The sequence below is a fragment of the Aethalodelphis obliquidens genome, unplaced genomic scaffold (genome assembly GCF_003676395.1).
Source record: "Aethalodelphis obliquidens isolate GAN/ISIS:26980383/991018 unplaced genomic scaffold, ASM367639v1 scaffold51, whole genome shotgun sequence".
Lineage (NCBI taxonomy): Eukaryota > Metazoa > Chordata > Mammalia > Artiodactyla > Delphinidae > Aethalodelphis > Aethalodelphis obliquidens.
In genome coordinates, this window is record NW_020837995.1 from 2,943,908 (window position 1) to 2,965,602 (window position 21,695).

A 21,695-nucleotide genomic window follows, 5' to 3' on the forward strand; every position below is an offset into this window, starting at 1 on the left:
AAAAAAAAAAAAAAAAAAAAAAAAAAAAATCATCCCAGCTGAGCTACTCCAGGAGCAGGTGAACACCTTGAACTGAAAGGCCTATTTTGCAAACAAAGAGAGCCATCCCACAATAAAAGAGCAGAACTTAGAGGATGGGAAGCCAGTTTCCTGCTCTGGTCCAGATCCACCACTGAGCAGTGAATGGTGTTTAGCCTGAGATGCAGCACCGGGACAAGGCATCTATGAGGCTGGGATGTTGGCAGCTGGGAGCAAGTGGCACAGGCTGTGCAAATGATGGCCAGGGTAGACCAGGCATGGCAGTAGCCAGAGAGCATAGTCCACACTTTACCCTGAGCATCTACGAGATATCCCCAGGGACCGTTGGGAACCTAAAAAAGGCGGGAGTGTGTAAGGGATAAAGGAACTATCAGTTTTGTGGATAGGGGCTATCTAGCAGACAAAAATCTAGCCAGTTGTTCTCAATCTTGTCCACACATAGAATCACCTGGGAAGCTGATAGCTGGGTCTTGCCTCCATAGATTTTGATTTAATTGGTCTGGTTGCACCTGGCATCTGGGTTTTTTTTTTCTTTCTTTTTTTTTTTTGAAGCTCCTCAGGTAATGCTAATGACTAGCCAAAGATGAGAACCACTGATCTACTTGTGTGCTTCTCAAACTTACAGCAGAATCACCCAGAGAGCTTGGTAAACCTCAGATTGCTGGGTCCCATCCCTAGAGTTTCTGATTCAGTAAGCCTGAGGTGGGGCATGAGTATTTGCATTTCTAAAATGCTCCTGCATGATATCGATGCTGAAGAAACACTCCGAGTGGCACTGAGCTAGGGAAAATGTTTCTTGAGATAACATTTATACCCACCAGGTGGTGTGGGTGTCGGGGACATTGGACAGTGGGAAGAAGTTTAGAGGACGAGCCAACGAATAGGCTCATAAAGACCTGAGCCTCACCACTGCCTCTGCCACTCCGTAACTACTTCAGCTTAAATAGTTTACTCAAATTTTCTAGACTTAAATTTCCCCACTAGGAAAGCAAGAAAAATTATGCCATCTACTCACAAGGTTGTTGTAATAATTAGTATTTTAAAAGTGCTTTTATCAATGATAAACGCATTGCATACATTTCAACAATTTAATCCCCAACCAGGGTTCAGAGAAGTTAGGTTACTTGTCCAAAGTCACACAGCTATTTAGGACAGGATTAGAATTTGAACATTAGGCAATCTGATTCCCAAACTCATACACTTACGTATTACACTACACTAGTGCAATGAATACTATTTTGGACAGTAATCACATTAAAAATTAAATGTACATGGAATTCCAAAAACTTCAGATCAGTTTCTTGTTTTCATGAAACAAATATAACACAGCTGAGTAACAGTAAACCTTGGGAATTACTAGGGTTAAATCTACAGACTAGTGTTTCTCAAAGTATATCTTCAGATTACCTGCAAAGGAATCATCTGGAAATTTCCTACTTCAAATCTATGGAATCACAATCTCCTGGGGGCAGAAGTCTGAGTTCCATGCTTCAAATTGAACATATTTTGTATTCTTCTATGTCTTAGACTGTTCTAGTGTTCCTCTCAATGCTACTTCTTATGAATTTATAATATATTAGTTGGAGCAGCTCAAGTAGAATGGTCTATAGTTTGAGAAATAATATGTCTTTCCTTTAGGCTTTCATAAGTGTGCAAAGAAAATAATGCATGAAATATCTGGTTTAAAAACTAGACCATTACGGGACTTCCCAATGGTGCAGTGGTTAAGAATCCACCTACCAACGCAGGGGACATGGGTTCGATCCCTGGTCCGAAGATCCCACATGCTGTGGAGCAACTAAGCCCATGTGCCAAAGCTACTGAGCCCGTGATCTAGAGTCCACGAGCTACAACTATAAAAAAACAAACAAAACAAACAAACAAACAAAAAAAAACCCTAGACCATTACCATGTACGGTAGCTTGAGAACCCAACTTAACAGATAAAATAGGCACATCATTTCATTTCAGAGAAAAAAAATGAAAGTATAGCTACATTTCTGACCTCCCTGTTGTACCTCCTCAATTTAAACAGCTGAGGAGTTAAGACTTTTTAACATAAGGTTAATTGATACAGTGACATTTCACAGAAAACCATTCCCACCTGAAAAATTCCTCTGATTCTATGTTGTCAATGAACACTTAACTGCGAATGATATAAACCTCCACACTGGCTATGATGGACTAGCATGTTCCCATCCAACACAACTAGGAAAGTTGGATAAAGCATTAAAAAAACACATTTATTTGATGGCACTGAAGAACTATCAAGGAAGGGAAGACTTTAGGGGCCAAGATCATCAGAGAGAAGGGAAGTAAAGAGTATAGCCCGGGGGCTCCCCTGGTGGCGCAGTGGTTGAGGGTCCACCTGCCGATGCAGGGGACACGGGTTCGTGCCCTGGTCCGGGAGGGTCCCGCATGCCGCGGAGCAGCTGGGCCCGTGAGCCGTGGCCGCTGGGCCTGCGCGTCCGGAGCCTGTGCTCCGCAACGGGAGAGGCCACAGCAGTGAGAGGCCCGCGTACTGCAAAAAAAAAAAAAAAAAAAAAAAGAGTGTAGCCCGATATATGTTGCTGCTTTTCCCCTTGAGGCCTTTGCCAATTTGTCAGGGGTGGGGAATGGCAGCTACAGCAGAAGCTGAGAAGAAGGTGGCAGCCAGAAGCTAAGAACTAAGCAGAGATGAAAACAGTCTCCGTGGGCTGGGGTCGGGGAGAGGCAGAGTTGGAGTATAGGGTGTGCCAAGAAAGACTGGCCCAGGAAAAAGTCCGGGCCTCGGCCAAGACCCACAGGGAGGTACTCCTCAGGAGTAAAGCCAGGCTGACAGTAAACAGACTCTGAGTCAGCTCAGTCCCGGGATAGTTTCAAGTGACCGGCCTTACCCTATCTGTCAAAATCAAAAGGAGGAAGATATACTACAGAGCTTTAAATAATCTCTACGGTTTTTCATACATAATGTCTGGTATGTAATAAAAGAGTACTTGGCAAGACCAAATAATCGAAAACCCACAAGAAAAAAAGTAAGAGACAATGGAAAGAGACCATCAGGAGATCCAGACACTGAAATTATCTGACACGAATGTTAAGTATATTTTTTTAAAAACTGATTAATATGTTCAAGAAAATAAATGGCAAAATGGAGAATTTCATCAAAGAATTGGAATCTATGAAAAAGAATGACATGAGATTGTAAAACTAAAGCACATAATAAATATAATAACTGGGATAGACTTAAAAGCAGATTGACACAGTTGAAGGAAGGATTAACGAGCTTTAAGATAGAGAACTAAAGCACAGAGAACAAAAGAATGCAAGGTTGGTTTAACATTTAAAAATCAGTTTGTGTAATTCCACACATTAACAGAATACAGGGGAGTAATCCTGTGATCCATCCAATATATGCAGAAAACACATTTGATAAAAGTTAACACCCATTCATAATAAAAGCTCCTAGTAAATAAAGAACAGGAAGAAAACCCTTAGTCTAATGAAGAGTATCTACATCAAAGCTAAAGCAGACAGCACATTTATGTCTTGTTCCCTGAGACTGTAAAGAGGACAGAGATGCCTGGTAGCATCGCTTCTATTCTACATTATACCAGTGATCCTAAGCAGTGCACTAAGGCAGGAAATAGAGTCAAAGGTATAAGAATTGGAAAGGAAGAAACAAAGCTGTAATAATAGTGAGTGTAAAAAATATGAAAGGATTGGGGCTTCCCTGGTGGCGCAGTGGTTGAGAGTCCGCCTGCCGATGCAGGGGACATGGGTTCGTGCCCCGGTCCGGGAGGATCCCACATGCTGCGGAGCGGCTGGGCCCGTGAGCCATGGCCGCTGAGCCTGCGCGTCCAGAGCCTGTGCTCCGCAATGGGAGAGGCCGCAGCAGTGAGAGGCCCACGTACTGCAAAAAAAAAAAAAAAAAAAAAAAGAAAGGATTTATAGCCAAACTAATTTAATAAATGAGTATAACAAAGTCAGTGAATGAAAGGACAATATACAAAAATCAACTCTATCTCTACCTGTCAGCAATAAACAAATTTTTTAAAAAATTTAAAATATGCCATTTCACACATGAAAAGATGCTCAACATCACTAACGATTAAAGAAATGCAAATCAAAACTGCAATGAAGTACCACCTCACATGGGTCAGAATGGCCATCATCAAAAAGTCTACAAATAACAAATGCTGGAGAGGGTGTGGAGAAAAGGGAACCCTCCTACACTGTTGTGGGAATGTAAATTGGTGCAGCCATTATGGAAAACAGTGTGGAGGTTCCTCAGAAAACTAAAAATAGGATTACCATATGATCCAGCAATCCCATTCCTGGGCATATACCTGGACAAAACTATAATTCAAAAAGATACACGCACACCCCAATGTTCACTGCAGCACTATTTACAATAGCCAAAACATGGAAACAATGTAAATGTCTATCGACAGATGAATGGATAAAGAAGATGTGGTATATATATACAATGGAATACTACTCAGCCATAAAAGAGAATGAAATGATGCCATTTGCAGCAACATGGATGCAACTAGAGATTATCATAATAAGTGAAGTAAGTCAGAAAGAGAAAGACAAATACCATATGATATCACTTATATGTGGAATCTAAAATATAGCACAAATGAACCTGTCTACAAAACATAAACAGACTCATAGACATAGAAAACAGACTTGTGGTTGCCAAGGGGGAGGGAGGTGGGGGAGGGAAGGATTGGTAGTTCAGGGATAGCAGATGCAAACTATTATATATAGAATGAATAAATGACAAGGTGCTACTGTATAGCACAGGAAACTATATTCAATATCCTGTGATAAACCATAATGGAAAAGAATGTTTATATGTGTATAACTGAGTCACTTTGCTTCACAGCAGAGATTAACACAACATTGTAAATCAATTATACTTAAATAAAAAAATTTTTTTAAATAAATAAAATATGCCATTTAAGATAGCATCAGAAAACATCAATACGTAGGATTAAAGCCAATTAAAGATATTTAAGACCTCTGTACACAAAACTAGAAAACATTAGTACAATAAGTTAAAGAAGACCTACATAAGTATTATCTCTAATCTTTCCTGCCAAATCATTTCTCCTTTTCTTCTAATCTCCGTAGGCATTCCCTTTCAAAAGATCTTTCCAGCACAACGCCAAGCCAACTTGATTCCCAGCACTCCTTCCTGTGTGTCACCCCTAGCCAGCCCCTGCTCTCCCATCTTCTAACGGATACATGTTGCTTGTTCTATGTTTATTGCAGGTCATAAACACATGCACTTCAGTCAGATGTCTTTAATAACTTCTTTGTGCTTATCCGTTTTCTTCTTTTGAAATGTTGGCTTCCAAAGTCCAGGAACCATAGTGTATTATCTCCCTCACAGCCTGCTAATGAGGTATAGTTTTGATTGAGTGAAGCTAAGAAAAATACAACAGTTTTTAAGAATGTTATTTTTATCTGTTTTAAGGAGGAAGTTTTATTCTATATTTTGACTCTTAAGGATATTTGAATGTGAAAAACACTATTTAAGAATTTAGTTGCCTTTGCTATTACTTATTTTCAACTTACTTCTTTGATGGTCTTGAAAAACCACCAAAGGATTATAAATTTTCTGAGCAATGAACTGAGAAAGAATTCTTATCCTGTGATAAATTATCTCCAGATTCTGTTGAGTTGCTCTGAAAAAAAACTAGGGTATGTGTAAATTGGGGGAAGGGAAGGAAGGGGTTTGTAACCTGGGTGTTTATGTATAACATTGTGTCAGTACAATATAGAACAATTTAACCTTGGCCAAACAAAGGAGGGGAAATCATGAGTGTATCAGAGACTTGTACTGGACTTGTCCCTCTGCCCTGCCTTCGGAGTCAGGGAGAGATTCCTATCCTGTGCTAATTTGTGGATTTTCTCTAGTAGAAAGTAAGATGTGAATCTCACCTCCAAAGTGAATTTGAGATATTCAATTTAGGGACTGCATGGAAACAGAAATAAAAAGCAACCAACTCACAACCAAAGTTCTTTTCATTAAAGTGTCAGCAAGTCTTCAAAGCTGATGTCTCCTATTTCATATAAATGAAAAGAAAACCAGATGACACGAGGCCTAGAAAATAAACACCATGTTTATAATTAGCTCTTCCAGAGATCTGGTCATGTCCATGTGTGACACGACCCAGTCTTAGTATTTCATAAGGCACCAGGAGGCAAAAAAAAAATCCTCTCTTCAAGGAAAATCCCTGTACATGTAAGAAACGTGCCTACATGATCAGGCCTCCCTACTACCTAACTGTGCTGCCATGGGGGTGCCAGGGAGGGGGTCTGGGAATATTTGCACTGCTCCCTTCTCCCAGTTCTCAAAACTATATTCCTTTCTGTTTAGCTAATTAGAGACTCAGTTAGGATTATCAAGGTATTTCTTTTTTTCCCTTTGCCCCAGTAAGGGTAAGCCTATTGTATTATAAAAACACATTATTCTTGTTTACTTAAATTAGGTTTATGTTATTTGATCATCTAAAAGCAAAGATTTAGATTGGAACCAAAGTCAGTTGATCCTTTTTGCCAGCTTGAGCTGGCTGGTATGATGAAAGGAAGGGCAGCAGTGCCACTGGTATTGTCACAATGTCTAGTTTTAGAACAACAAACAGAGAAGAATGATAACTGGCACAGGGGAGGCATTCTTAGAAGACTACTGAGGAACTTGACGGTGGAGAGAAGATTTGTGAAGGCAGAAAATGTGTATTATTTTTATCAAGTGCCCTCCTGAAGGCAACTGTTGACTGTCATAAGTCTGCATAGTTGGAACTCTGCAGTAGATAGACCATACCTCCTGATATTCATTTGAAAAAATAGAAGACACAATCCCCAAGGACATTGTCCAGACAGTTAGTGTTGAATGGAGAAAGAGTTTACTACAGGCTGGAGTGATCAGGGAAGACTTCCTGGAGGAGGTAGTGTTCGGACTTGAGGTTTGAGTAGAGTTGACAAGGAGGACAGGAAAGGGAGTGGCATCCCAAACAAGAGGCACAGAAGAAGCAAAGCTTTAGAGGTGGGAAAGTTCAAGACATTTTCAATGGAAACTAAGGAACGTGGCCTGGCTGAAGCAGAGATGTTTGGGGATATAGTTTATTAAATGCATTTGACAACTTAATTAAAAGGAGAGAGAGAGATGCATTCTAATGACACGCTTCTTTATCAGAAACTTGTTTTTTAACCAGAAGTAATGATAATATCAGGAGCACAAGGGGTACATCTAAGTCCCCAGAAAAGACTGGTTTGGATGCAAACATAATAACACATCCATGTGTTTGACAAAAAGCCCCCATCCTAGATGAACCCACCATGCACCTTCTCTGGGCTTATACCCCAGCAGATGAAAACTTACCGGGACATTTTACCCACATAGAGCATTAGCTGCCCAGCCATCTTTATATGTTTCTCTGGTCAGTTCATGTCTTGATTCTCCACATCAGTTCACACCTTTTCACTTCCTTCAAAGCTTCAATGAACTCCCACTCTTGAGACAGCCCTGTGAAAAGGACTTTTAGAAGTGAGGCTAGTGGATGAATCCCAGTTACTACCAGGAGTTTGGAATGAGGGACCTCTAGTAGCATCATTTCCTAGGATTTCACTTGTCTTCTTCCCTGAATTTCTCCCTCCACACTTTACATGTACTAACTCCTGGACTTTTTCTCCTCCCACCTGTACTCTCCCACAGTGGTGTGCCGCTAAACTGGCTCTCTGAAAGAAAGAAAGCCTGGATTTGTTAGCGTTTGTTGATTTCTGTGGTATAAAGATTCCCACCACAGCTGCTTTCAAGCTACCACCAGCTTGAAATATTTAACAACCACCAAGATCCTGGGAGGCAGGTCTGGCTCTCTGGATCACCTGCGTCACACCGGGCTCCCTTCTCATTCCTCAGACCACTCTTCCCAGGGGCCTCTACTCTCTGGCCTTTGTAGGGGTTTTGTGCTTCATAATAGGGTCGCAGCAACCAGGATCAGCTGGCTGAAGTATCCTGAAATCACTGACGTTAGACCTGTAGGATGCTAAACCACACCTTTTACTGTTCCACGGCTTAGGGCTCACCTTTCATCTCTCACGAAGTTCAATATTCTAGCAGTACCAGGCAATGTTCGGGAAGCATTAAACAACAAGATGCATGAAAAAGCCTCTTCCCTCTTCAACGAAATTCTGGTTCCTTAGCATTCTGGGCATAGTTCTTTTGCACACTGACAGGAGGCAAGAGCTGTTATCCCTGATGAATTCTCCTTCAGTGCTTCATACACTTCAATGTTTGTACAATTACCAGGGGATCTTGTTAAAACGTAGATCCTGAGCTTCCCTGGTGGCGCAATGATTGAGAGTCCGCCTGCAGATGCAGGGGACACGGGTTCGTGCCCCAGTCCGGGAGGATCCCACATGCCGCGGAGCGGCTGGGCCCGTGGGCCATGGCCGCTGAGCCTGCGCGTCCGGAGCCTGTGCTCCGCAACGGGAGAAGCCACAACAGTGAGAGGCCCGCGTACCGCAAAAAACAAAAACAAAAAAAACCCTGTAGATCCTAATTCAGGAGTGGGAGGGCACTGAGCGTTAGCATCTTTAACAAGCTCTGAGGACCACGCTTTGAGTAGCAGCAGACCGGATGACCTCTAAGGTCCTTTCCAACTCTGGCTGGAGAAGGTTGGTTGGCCTGTTGAGTAGGACTCTTCATTAACACTCAGCAGTTCTAAGGACTCTAGCGAGGTCTGCCAGCCTTTCAACTCTGTGACCCCGCTGCCCTCACCTTTTGCCACATCTTGGCTAAATTGTCGACTAGTACATCCCACCCTGGCAAAGTCCACATCCTCTGCTCCTCACACAGTCACCTTCAAAGCATTTCTCCTGCTCACCCCTTCTTTCCCACCAACCAACCTCTGGTCCCAGCTTACACTCCCTGGTTCCAGGTCCTTGGTCCAGTTTCCACAGTGCCCTTGGTACATGTGCATTTTTAACTGGGGCTATTTACACGGTGTCCCTTTTCCATTTGTGTTCTCATGCACATAACATCTATTTACATCCTCTCGTGAGTCTTTAAGAACAGAAGTCGTGACTTTTCTCCCTTTTGTCCTCTGCTCGGAGCCAGGTATGTAGTTCCACACAGGTCGTCCCAGGGAGACAACATTCGTAAGTGTCAACCAGTGTCTTCTAGTGTCTCATCTTCCCTGTTCCTTCTTTTTTAAAATTTTTGTCTGTCCACAGAGATAGGTTAATTTTCAAATGCTTTTTATTTTATTATTATTATTAGTTTTGGCCGCTCTGCACAGCATGCGAGATCTTAGTTTCCTGACCAGGGATCGAACCTGCACCCCCTGCATTGGAATCGCGGAGTCTTAACCACTGGACCACCAGGGAAGTCTTCCCCCTGTTCCTCTTTAAGTCCTTCCTTGACTGACCTTCCTTTTTCTATGCTTCAAACATATTCTTCCTCTGCAATACGGTATCACTGAAAACGCCAGGGACCCTGGGTCATAGAGAACCACCTCCTTCCCACTTAGTGTGAAGAGCCTGGAAGTGGGGTGGGAAGGTCCTGCCTGAGTTCAAATCCCACTTGCTCCCCTGATTAGGTATGTATGATCAGGTAGGTGATTTTGCCTCTCCAAAATGATTTCTTTGTAAAAAGGGGATAGTGGTGCCCAACTCAAGCAGTTGTAAGGGTTTAAGAAAATAATTCATGGGAAGCACTTAACACAGTGTCTAGCATGGAGTAAAAAATGTGCGACCTTAAACTCTCTCAGTCTTGGCTCCTTGTGGGCAAAATGAGAATAATAGTACCCATCATACAGGGTACTTGGGAGGATACAATGAAGCAGCGTGTGCGGAGTGCCTCAACGCTCCACCCACAGATGGCCCCCTTGCTTCTCCTTTCCTGCCATGTGCGCAGGATCCTGAGGTCACCCTTGTTCTCGGTGCTTTTTCTCTCCTCTCCCTGCTCCCATTCTCTCAGGCTTCCTTCCTTCTCTTCTTTCCCTTCATAAGTGTTCATTGACTGCAGTGACAGTGTGAGGGGAGAGTGGAATAAGATTGGTCTCCCTTAAAGAAGTGTAATGGGGGAAAACCATGAGCCTACAGGTAAATGGGGATAGAAATATAAAATAATGACCACTTCTATATTAACTTTTTATTCGGTCATTGAAAATTATGTTATGTGGGAAATATCTGACTCTATAAGACATAGTCCTTCTCTCTAGATGTTTATAACTACAAGTATGAGCAACAACAGAACGTTGAATTGAAATAAGATTAAATTGTGGAAAATTTCAACCTCAAACAGAAATTCTATGGCCTAAAAGCCAATGACCACGACTTAAAATGATATTCTCAGCTGACTAAAATCAGTCTTTTTCTCTCCTGTTTCCATTTTTACTTTGTTGATTGCTTAAAAGAAGAAACTACTAGTGAATTTTGTGTTGCATTCTCTCATCTTACAATGGATCCCAGGGGATATATCTTAAAGAGGAAGTGAAGAATTTGTATTCAAGAATATGTCAAGCTACTGGAAAAGAAGAAAATCCTAAGAAATCCTAAGTCCTTTGGAGAAGGGATACAAAAGATGGAAATTGCAATCTTCTTAGATTCTCAACCCTGGCTGCGAAGTAGAATCACTTGGGGAGATTTTAAAAATTATCAAAATCCAGGTCCCGACCTAGACCAATTAAATCAGAATTTCTGGGCATTAGCAGTTTTATAAGTTCCCCAGGTGATTCCAATGTGCATCCTTGGTCGAGAAGTGTTCTGTTAGTTGACCAGCAGGAAACACCACCTGTTAAGCAGATTGGTAAAGGAAGGTAAGAGTCCAACTTCATCTGAGAGCACACTCTCACTCTTGTTCTGACCTCCAACCAAGGCCTTTTTTCAATTCTCCAAATGCATCAAAACTTCACAAAGGCCCTCTGCCTAGAATGATCTTACTCCCTCTCCTTTTTCATCCGTCCCATTCTGGTTCATTCCCAAGGTTCAGCTCAATGACTTCTCAAGGACGCCTTGGCTAACTTAGACCATAATACCCTATGCTTCTCCTCAGCGTATATTGTAAGTAAATAAAGTACTGTGTAATTAATTGTGTTTTACCTTTATGCCTTCCTAGAGCAGGAGTTCTCAAAGTGTGGGCTGTGGACCAATAGCATCAGCCTATCAACTTGTTAGGAATATGCAAATCTTCCAGCCCCACTCCAGACCTACTTAGTCAGAAACTCTGGGGGTGGGGCCGGGTTTTAAGCAGCCCGCAGGGTGATTCTGATGCAAACTGAAGTTTGAGAGCCAATGGGCTAGAGTCTTAACTCCTTGAGGTGCAAGGATCACACCTGCTTTTTTTTTTTTTTCTACTGCTATATCCTCAGTGTCTGCCTCAGTGTCCTGTGTCAGGTATGCACTTGATAAATACTTGTTGCACGAGTGTAAGGCTCAAGAATCTGAGGTGGAGGTCTCTATGCCTGGCAGTAGGGAGCATATTCATTTAGGTTAAAGATAAACTCTCTACCACATAAATCCATGTGCGTCGTGGGAACTTATTCATCCTCAGCTGACGCTGTTGGCAAGGGCCAGCTCACTCAGGGCCTTACGTGGCCTTGTTAAGGGTGGTCTTTATCTTAAGAGAAATTAGAAGATATCAAAGGATTTAAACTGTGAGATGACAGGATTTAGAGGAAGGAAGAGGGTACTGTAGCTTCCAAGAAGGACATTGGTTACAAGAGAAAGGGCAGCCGTGGTGACAAGTGGAAAGAAAGGACTCTGGGTGAGTGTGAGAGGAGGGTAGCTGCCCCTCCGATGGGCTGGTGGCAGAAGACCTCAGGGAGAAACCAGGGGAGGTGGAGAGATGAGACATTTGAATAAAAGGTCTGAGGGGACTGGGGATCTGGCGGATGCTCTGGAGGCACAGGAAGACTCTGGAAAGGAGGCAAGGAGAGAGGGTGCGTGCTGGGCGGAGCAGCACGAATAACCCAATCTCAACAGTCTCCTGCAGGCAGCTCGGCCCTGGGCCTGATGGAGACCCATGGCTTGTGAGGTTGCCTGGCAGCCGCAGTTTCACATAGAGTTGTTTGGGGCCCATTTAATTTCTAATGAGGAATTTCGAGTAGCTCAGCATCGAGCGGGACCTCATGGTCTTGTTCTATGAATAGTGCCTGGGTTCTGGCTGAGAACCTTGTTGTCCAGATCTAGCACCGTTTTTTATCCTCATAAGTTGCTGGATAAGGTTGATTTTTTTCTTCTTCTCAGTCCTCCCTTCATTCATCTACATACTACGTACCTGGTAGTGCTCTAGGAACTAGGGTTTAAATCTTGCTCTGGAATCCTATTCTCATGGCTGGGTTCCCTCTTCCTACAGCCAGATTTCCTTGATGACAGCTATCAGGCAAGTGACACCCACTGTCACCTCCAGGAGAGGAGTCCCAGGATGTTAACCCACTCCACGGTTCAAAGTCACCAAGAAAGACATAATTCATGCAGGAACTGGATGGAACAAGTTTCCCTCAAACAGAGAAGAGAAAAAGCAAGATCAGCTTCAGTGTTTGCATATTGGTTCCCCCATGGCCAGCGGGTCTCGCCCTGCAGCTGATGCAGGGTGATGGTCTGCACACACCCTTCTCCTGCTGCAAGAGAAGGACCCAATTCCCTCCTCACCAGTAATGGCTACAGTAGAGGAGTTAACCAGGTGCCATATGACACACAGGCTTACACAGAACAAAAGGAGGACATTTGAGTCTAAAACAGGAAAAGATATTTCCGCACAAGGCAATAGGCCCAGCACAGGCTGGGAGGGCTTTTTATTTTCTTAAGGAAGGTTTCCAGGGCCAAGGCCCATTCTTATGTGGCTGTGCAGGAGTTGAAAGACTGCATTTCTCAACAACTATCTCACAGAATCTTGGGATTCTTAGAGTTGAAGGAGGTCTTTGGGGTCATTACATATGTGCCCCCATCGTGCTACTTTGTCCATCGTCTACTATGTAGAATTTGGCTGTCAGACGTCAGGATGCTCCATTACCTGTCCCAACTCACATGCCATGTCCCAGTGAACCCAGCCAGTTACCAGCCATTCCTGGGTCTGATTCAAACAGCTACGAAGCCAACACTCCGACATTTGAGGGAATGAGTATGTAAACAGCCAACAGTAAAGTAAGACAGTATATAGGACAATAGACCCACAAGGTCTGCAGCAACCAATCCAGGAAGCCAAACCTCAACCTCTGTAGCAATCAGCCCAGAAGGATCAGGACTTGGGCAAAGACAGCCAGCTTCCCTACCTTTAATCCCTGCTTCCAGTGCAGGACCAACCGGAGAAAGTCAAATATGCTCCCCAGACCAATCACGTAAGCTGCCCTGCTTCTAGTTAGCCTGCATCCAGCTTCCACAGGTGAACAGCCTCCAATCAGCACATACCTGAGGCCTCCTCCTTTCTGTACTATGAAGCTTTTCTACTTCCTACCTGCCTTTGAGTCTCTGCCAAACACCATTGAAAGTGGCTGAGTCCCTTACTATAGACAGCTCTGAAAAATAGAGCCACTGTTCTCATTTAGAAGTTCTTTATATATTTCCACACATTAGTGGACAACAAATTAAATAAACTTGGAATTATCTCCTAGCTATCATGGACTTGGTGAAATAAAACTCATAACCAGAAGATGCTGAAAGTAATCTGAGGGGAATAGAACTGCCTTTTTATATTTTTCAGTTTCATTGAGTTAAAATTGACATAAAATATTGAATTAGTTTAAGGTGTACAACATAATGATTTGATATAGGTATATATTGTGAAATAATACATATTTAGTTAACATCCATCACCTCACAGTTACAGATGTTTTTCTTGTGATGAGAACTTTTAAGATCTATTCTCTTAGCAATTTTAAAATATACAATACAGTATTGTTAACTATAGTTGTATATAACAAGATAAACACTGTATATTTGAAAGTAATGTACGTGCTGTACGTTATATCCACAGAGTTATTTATCATATATCATTTATCATATAACTGGAAATTTGTATCTTTTGACCACCTTCACCCATTTCTCCAACCCTCTACCTCTTACCTCTGGCAACCACTCATCTGCTTTCTGTTTCTATGAGTTAATTTTCTCTTGGTTTTCATATATAAATATCATACAGTATTTGTCTTTCTTTGTCTGACTTACTTCACTTAGCATAATGCCCTCAGGGTCCACCCATGTTGTTCCAAATGGCAGGATTTCCTTATTTTTTATGGCTGAATAGTACTCCCTTGTGTATGTGTGTGTGTATATATATATATATATATATATATATATATATATATATATATACACATACATACACCACATCTTCTTGGTCCATTCGTCCATTGTTGGACACAGGTTATTTCCATGTCTTCGTTATTGTAAATAATGCTGCCGTGAACATGGGGGTGCAGATATTTCTTCAAGAAAGCGATTTGTTTCCTTCATATACCCAGAAGTGGAACTGATGGATCATATAGTAGTTCTATTTTTAATTTTTTTTTTTTTTTTTTTTTGCGGTACACGGGCCTCTCACTGGTGTGGACTCTCCCGTTGCAGGGCACAGGCTCTGGACGCGCAGGCTCAGCGGCCATGGCTCACGGGCCCAGCTGCTCCGCGGCATGTGGGATCTTCCCGGACCAGGGAACGAACCCGTGTCCCCTGCATCGGCAGGCGGACTCTCAACCACTGCGCCACCAGGGAAGCCCCTATTTTTAATTTTTTGAGGAAACTCCATACTGTTTTCCATAGTAGCTACACAAATTTACATTCCCACCAATGGTACACAAGGGTTCCCTTTCTTCCATGTCTTTGTCAAAACTTGTTATCTCTTGTCTTTTTTTTTTTTTTTTTTTGTGGTACGCGGGCCTGTCACTGTTGTGGCCTCTCCCGTTGCAGAGCACAGGCTCCGGACGCGCAGGCTCAGCGGCCATAGCTCACGGGCCTAGCCGCTCCACGGCATGTGGGATCTTCCCGGACCCGGGCACGAACCCGTGTCCCCTGCATCGGCAGGCGGACTCTCAACCACTGCGCCACCAGGGAAGCCCTATCTCTTGTCTTTTTGATGACTGCCATCCTAACAGGTATGAGATGATATCTCATTGTGGTTTTGATTCACATTTCCTTGATGATTAGTGATGTTGAATACCTTTTCAAGTACCCGTTAGCCATTTTTATGTCTTCTTTGGAAAATGTCTATTCAATTCCTCTGCCCATTTTAAAATCAGATTATTATTATTTTTTGCTATTGCATTGTATAGAACTGCATTTTTAAAACGTATTTAAATCATATGGAAATCCATGGTCATGGATAGTCATACAGCAGAGAACACTTGTCTAGGGATAAAAGAAAAGAAAAAGACACATGCTATTTTTGCAGGATATGCTACAGACCATCGAGCCAGAATAAAGATAAGGGTAATATTTTCGTGACATAGATTATAAAACTGGCAAAAAGAGAAAATTCTAGTAAAAGATGTGACTATGAAATGTCTACTAAAAATCTAATTTTTTCCAAAATAGAGAATCAGATGCACTTCTGACTTGCTTTGTTAATATTTCAGGAATAAAACAAACCACAAAACCAAAAAGATTGGGGCTTCCCTGGTGGCGCAGTGGTTGACAGTCCGCCTGCCGATGCAGGGGACACGGGTTCGTGCCCCGGTCCGGGAGGATCCCACATGCCGCCGGAGCGGCTGGGCCCGTGAGCCATGGCCGCTGAGCCTGCGCGTCCGGAGCCTGTGCTCCGCAGCGGGAGAGGCCACAACAGTGAGAGGCCCGCGCACCGCAAAAAAAACCCCCAAAAGATTATGTGGAAGTGGAGGAGGAATCAAAGCTAACAATCTCATTAGAAAGTTCTGAAAATATGGGAGGAATGGAATGAATTGCATTGAATGAACTGGAGAATGCACAGCTCTGTAAGCAACAGACTAGGAAAGATGGCTGGATCTTGGCAGAGATTTTCTAGAGTCTTGTAATAGTCAGCTGGATCACTGTTGGAAATTTAACAGCCTGTTTTTTTCTTCTGTTCAGCATTACAGCTAAGAGTCCCCACATTTCCATATACAGCAGCGAGGTCTGCAGTTACGTTATTTTAGCATATGGTCTTATTTCTGCTATGCTAATACTGGTAGATATTTTGGGCAGTTAGGACTAAACACTGAAATAAGAAAAGCCACCACCTACGCTCTGCTACAGTTATAGTTTCCACTTAGAGTTAGTGTTTTCAAATTGCCCACACTTCATTTTAATCAACTTTTATTACTTTACTGAATCAACTTAATGAAGTTTGTATTAAAAAACAATATTGCTCATGATTTCATCAGCTCAGTAATCAGCTCGGTAACTCAGTAATCCTAACTAGAGTGGAAGAAATGAATCTCAAATAAGGGGCCAAGTCTGAGGTCTTCCAAATGCACTTCTCAGCATGCATGCATTCCAGAATTTTCAGCTATATCTACATTTTAATGTAACAGCCAATACTATGAAGAGAGGATACTGGAAAAAGCATCTCAGATCATAGCTGCATCAAGCAAAGTATTAGCATTGCAGACTGATTGTTTTTCATTGAAAGATTGAAATTATTCTTTTTTGACAGCTAAATATAATTCACTAAATAAATATTTGCAATCATTAAATAAATACTTGTATATCAACTATGTGCAAGACACTGTGCTTGCTACTGTAAAACAGGTTGACGGAAAGGTGGAAGATTTATTCTCCAAGTTTCTTAAGTTTTAAAATGTATTTCCTTGTTTCTACCCATCCATGTTTCTCTTAGAGGCATCCAATCTATATATCTTAAAATGCCATAAAAATGGTTACACATTTGTTCATTTAACCTAACTTCTTTCAAGAAACGTCGGTCAAGCCAATTCACCTTTAATTAAATAAATATTTCTCAAATGTGGTATTTTGGGGGGGGGGGGCTTGAATGATCTGAAGAGCATGTTCGAAGTAGTCCCCAGAAAGCACAACCTGATAAACAGGAAATGTTGATTCTGTGAAATTCCCCACTGGGTTAGTAGGTATGAGCATCTGGGTGCTGATGAAATGCATGCTTGGATGCCACCCCTTCCACCAAAAGTCTCGGTTCTCCATGTGTGCACACAGTACTCCCATGACTAGGAGGCTATCAACTGTAAATCCACCATCAATTCAACAATTGATATTTGGGGAAAAAGAAGCCACTCTATAAAATGTATACATGGTCATAAATGTTAGAGAGAAAGGTACATCTTAGAGTCCAAGTAACATGATTTTCTTATAAACATACCTATATATAGCATACATACATAATGTGTATTTTTTCTCATAAGCGTACCTATACATATTTTACTATCTCTCCCTCTCTCAAACACACACACACACACACACACACACACACACACACACCATCGTCATCATTATCTATGTGGGAAAACCTCCAACATCACAGTAAATCTATTTCAATCTCACATCCTGATGAACACATGCCATCAGTAGACACACACGTCTCACATAAGTGAAACAATTTTCACAGTTTGGGTGCCATTCTCCCTTCTTTAGATATTACAGTGCAAATGAGAATTTCAGTGCAATGATATCATGGTTAGTTTAAATTTACGGCAGTCAGGAAATTCCCAAAGCAGATGAAGAACTTCTGAACGTCACATGAGAACACAGCTAAGTATAAATAGCAGTGGTGATCCCAACACTGATTTTCATTGTGTTTAGAGGCATTTAAATCGTATCACATACGGGACTGGATTTTTTTTATGTTGATTTATATAATTTTAATTATTTAGGAACAATCACTTTCTAAAACTCAATAAAGAGGTTAGATGGGACATTTGTGGGGGAAGTTAAACATGGCTCCTAACCACAGGAGAAAAATGTACGGCAAAGGAGAAAAGATAAACAAGAATAGAAGATGACATATAGCCATCTGTCAGCTCCCAAAGGATATGCTGGTTTTCATGACAGTGTTTTCTGTTTTCTTTTTCAATGCTTTACCCAGCAGCATGCTGTTCAGTAAGCAACATTCAGGTATAGGATTATACCTTCCAGATACTACTGATAAGAGGTGACTGCCTTTAGGTATCCCTGATATATAACCTGGCTTGTCCCCTAGCAGATTTTGGACAATGGTTTTAAAGCACATGTTTTAATCCAAGATAAGAAGCTCAAGGCTACTAAAGAGAAGATAGACTTTTTACATATAAGTGTGTGTGAGTGTGTGTGTGTGTGTGTATATATATATATATATACACACACATACATAAATATGTATATATAATATATTTCAAATGCAAGGCAAAAGATACTACAAAGTTATTACAGAATGTAAAGACTCCTGGTTCCAGCAGATGGTATAACAGGATAATCTTAAACTAACCCAGGAAAAACAACTAGAAATGTTGGATAGAAAATAGGAGTATTTTTTAATAAGTGTATAGAAGTCTTTGTTAAAAAAAAAAAAAAAAAAAAAAAGAAAGAAAATCTCCAGATGCTAGAAAGGAAGAGTGGGGGGATGGGGGGAAGAAATGAAAAAAAAAGGCAAAAAAAAAAAAGAATAAAAGGAAGAGGCAACTGAAAACCTGAGAGGTAAGGATGTGTTCTGATGCAGGGGCTAGTCTAGAAAATGCTATCCACTACAGTAACCTAAGGGTTTGAGTAATTTTTTTCCTTTTAGGTTGACTTAAAGTTCTATAAATTTTCCTGAGAATTACAAATCTGATGCGTACATATTTTAGTGTGTAGCTTGATGAATTTAAAAAATGTTTACACCCATGTAACCAGTACCCCCAGTCTAGATATAGAACACCTCTATCACCCCAGAAAGTTTTCTTACGTCCCTTCCAGTCAATCTCTATACCCACAAGCAATTATTGTTCTGATTCCTATCACCATAGATTCCAGTGACCATGTTTTTGAATTTTATATAAGTGGAATCATAACCTATGTATTCTTTTATGTAAGCCTTCTTTCCACAATGGGGTAAGAAGATGTATCTATCTATAAATAACTGTGCCTAAAAGGGTTGCTTACCTCTGACAAAACCTAATGATAATGACAAAGGGTATTTTTGGAGAATTTCAACCGACACCCTACTGTACTGTAACGGGAATACAGAGGATTCCAGTATCAATCTCATGCTCTGCCTCATGAAGAAGCTGCTGGTAACCCTCAACCAGTGTGGATGGGGAATGAACTCTATTTGGACCCACCTTTACGGTGCAAATTACTTCTGTCATGCAGGCATGGATCTGTGTGCGAATGCTGACGTTTTCTTCAAGGATCATAGTTTCCAGATTTGGTCTTCACTGGATGCACTTATTTGTAGACTGTCTTCAAGCACTGAGTCATTATTATTTTGTTAACCTGAGTAGTCCTGCAGCTCACGTTTCTAACACGGGCATGATGGCTCTTCTATTTCTCAGGAGCCGGGGACAAGGCAAGTTTCGTTCTGTTTTCCTGGGACAAAGACGTGGGAAGGCCTTCATATCTAGTTTCCTCATAAAAGTCTCTTTCTGTTTGAAGAAGCTTTTGTGCAACACCTTGATGCTTCCTCAAATCAACAATAGCACAGAACTTCTATTTAATTTACTCCCCAAATTGCATGGATTACATACACTGCAGGCAGTCTGGAGCAGTGAGGGGCTGTGAGAGGGACCCTTGATTGGTTTCCTCTCACTCATTCTAAAGGTGGTGGTGATGACAGTGGCCTAGAGATATATTATGGCCTTTCTTTGGCTCTCCAGGTATGGGAATGAATTTTTTTAAATGACTGGGGAGAAGCATAGATACCCAGTTATAAATTCCACCACTTCAAGATTTCATTAGCACACTACATTCAGGTGAGTGAGCATTTGGAACTTACTAGGTAATGACTGATGCTGACCCTGAGCAACTAGAAAGCTGCAGGATGGCTGGCATCCTTCAGATGCTGCAAACACATGGCCACAGGATCAGTACACTGTCCCTGTTGAGCTGTTAAATGGGGCTGTGCTAGCTTCCCAGGCTTGAAAAGAAATTCAGTCGGTAACATCCATGGCACGGCGCACATGCCATACAGGTGACCTTAGCTGGTGCGCTTTCTCACAGCTCCTCTCTCAATGCGAATGTCTATCAGTATGTGCACCACTTTCCTCCCAGTGGTCAAATGTTTGACGTTTTAGTTCGTCTGTGATGGCAAAGGTCCTCTTTGTTCGAAGCTCCAGGCAGGGTTTAACCAGAGCAGCTCAGGGCACGGCCACTGGGATTGGATATGTGCTTTGCGATGTCTTCATCTAAAGGCTGTTGGACAGCTTTTCCACCACAGCGAAGGAAGGAGGGAGGAAACATTTCGGCTGGGCCAAGGTGGGCGTGGGAAGGAAAGGAGGTGAGCACAGGCTCCCTGCCCCGCGCAGGAATGCAGGAGTGGAGGCGAAAACAGGCCGGTGAGCACAGGTGACTGGGATGGGCCTGGGGAGGGCAGTGAAGAGTTCAAGACCTCTGGCACTGGAAGTCGCAGCAAATGTTGACAAGGAGGAGGGGAAAGGGACCCAGGGGAGAGCCTGGGCCGTGAGCCAGAAGCAGAAGAGAAGGCTTTGTGCGCCCCCCAGCACACGCCACCTTAGTGGGATGCGCTCCTGTGCGGATGCCTGCGGCCTCCCTCTCGGCCAGGCACTTGCAGCTGAGCGGTGAGTCAGCGCTGGGCCGTTGTTCATCCTTTTTTGAAGCCAAGTCTCTAGTCATTTCTGAAAAAAGAAAAATGATTGAGGAGGAGCTGGTTTTTCACCTTCAGAACGGATGTGAGTGAACCCATTATGTGTCTTACTAATAAAAGCAATCACATCTTAAGAGCAGCGTGGGGTTGGGGAATGAATGCTCCTTGAATACCTTTTGTCCATCAGTGATGCTGCCGTCCATGGTGCCAAAGGATAGGTAGAGCTTGCCCAGCAGCAACACATGAGGCTCTGTCAGGGCACCACCGCCACTAGAAATACATTTCAGAAAGCCAAGTGGTGCTTTTGCTAATTTGAGAGGCCAGAGTGAGCTGCTCACCCACTACACGTATTTCAGGAACAGATGAAAATGGACTCCGTGCCTGCTTCCTCTCAGCAGGCCCCTCTCCACTCCCCCAGAGCTTCCACCTGTTTCCTGGTGGCACAGAACTCTACACACCAGCCGCCCCCTCCCCTTTCCCAAAACGTAGGTCTGCCCTTCTGGGTAGCACCTCCACGCACGAACCAGTCAGTTATAAGGCCCGTACTCAAATATCCTGGTTCAAATCCTGGCTCCACCACTTACTGGCTGTGTCAACCTTGAATGGGTTTCTTAATTACTTTAAGCTTCGATGTCCTCATCTATAAAACAGGAAATCTATTGCCCTGGGGTTGTTGTGAGAATCAAATGTAACCATCTGTGTAAAACACATACCACAGCATCTGATGTATAAATACTCAGTAAACACCATCATCATCACCATCACTGTCATCATCTCAGGTCTTTTCCCCAGATCATGCCTGCTCTGTGTCAGAGGCAGACGACAGCAGCCCCATCGCATGTGTTGTTCCCCGACATTGTTCTGCTAAACCAACGTATGACAGAAGCGGAGGATTTGGACACTGCCAGGAATAAGAAGGAACCTTCTTGTCCAGATCTTTTCAACTATTTAAAACCATGCTCAGCAGG

General features: G+C 42.5%; 1 long non-coding RNA gene across 2 annotated transcripts; it reads right to left on the bottom strand.

Moving 5' to 3' along the window:
- Nucleotides 1-7,380: 7,380 nt before the first annotated feature.
- LOC113607977 (uncharacterized) lies at nucleotides 7,381-21,234 on the bottom strand. 2 transcript variants are annotated; one of them, XR_003428161.1, is made up of 3 exons: nucleotides 20,901-21,234; nucleotides 19,247-20,758; nucleotides 7,381-7,557 (listed from the first exon to the last, which is right to left on the bottom strand). It is a non-coding gene; the product is annotated as an uncharacterized LOC113607977 (long non-coding RNA). The 2 variants fall into 2 exon arrangements; XR_003428160.1 differs by lacking the exon at nucleotides 7,381-7,557 and adding an exon at nucleotides 12,274-12,534.
- Between the last annotated feature and the right edge of the window lie 461 nt (nucleotides 21,235-21,695).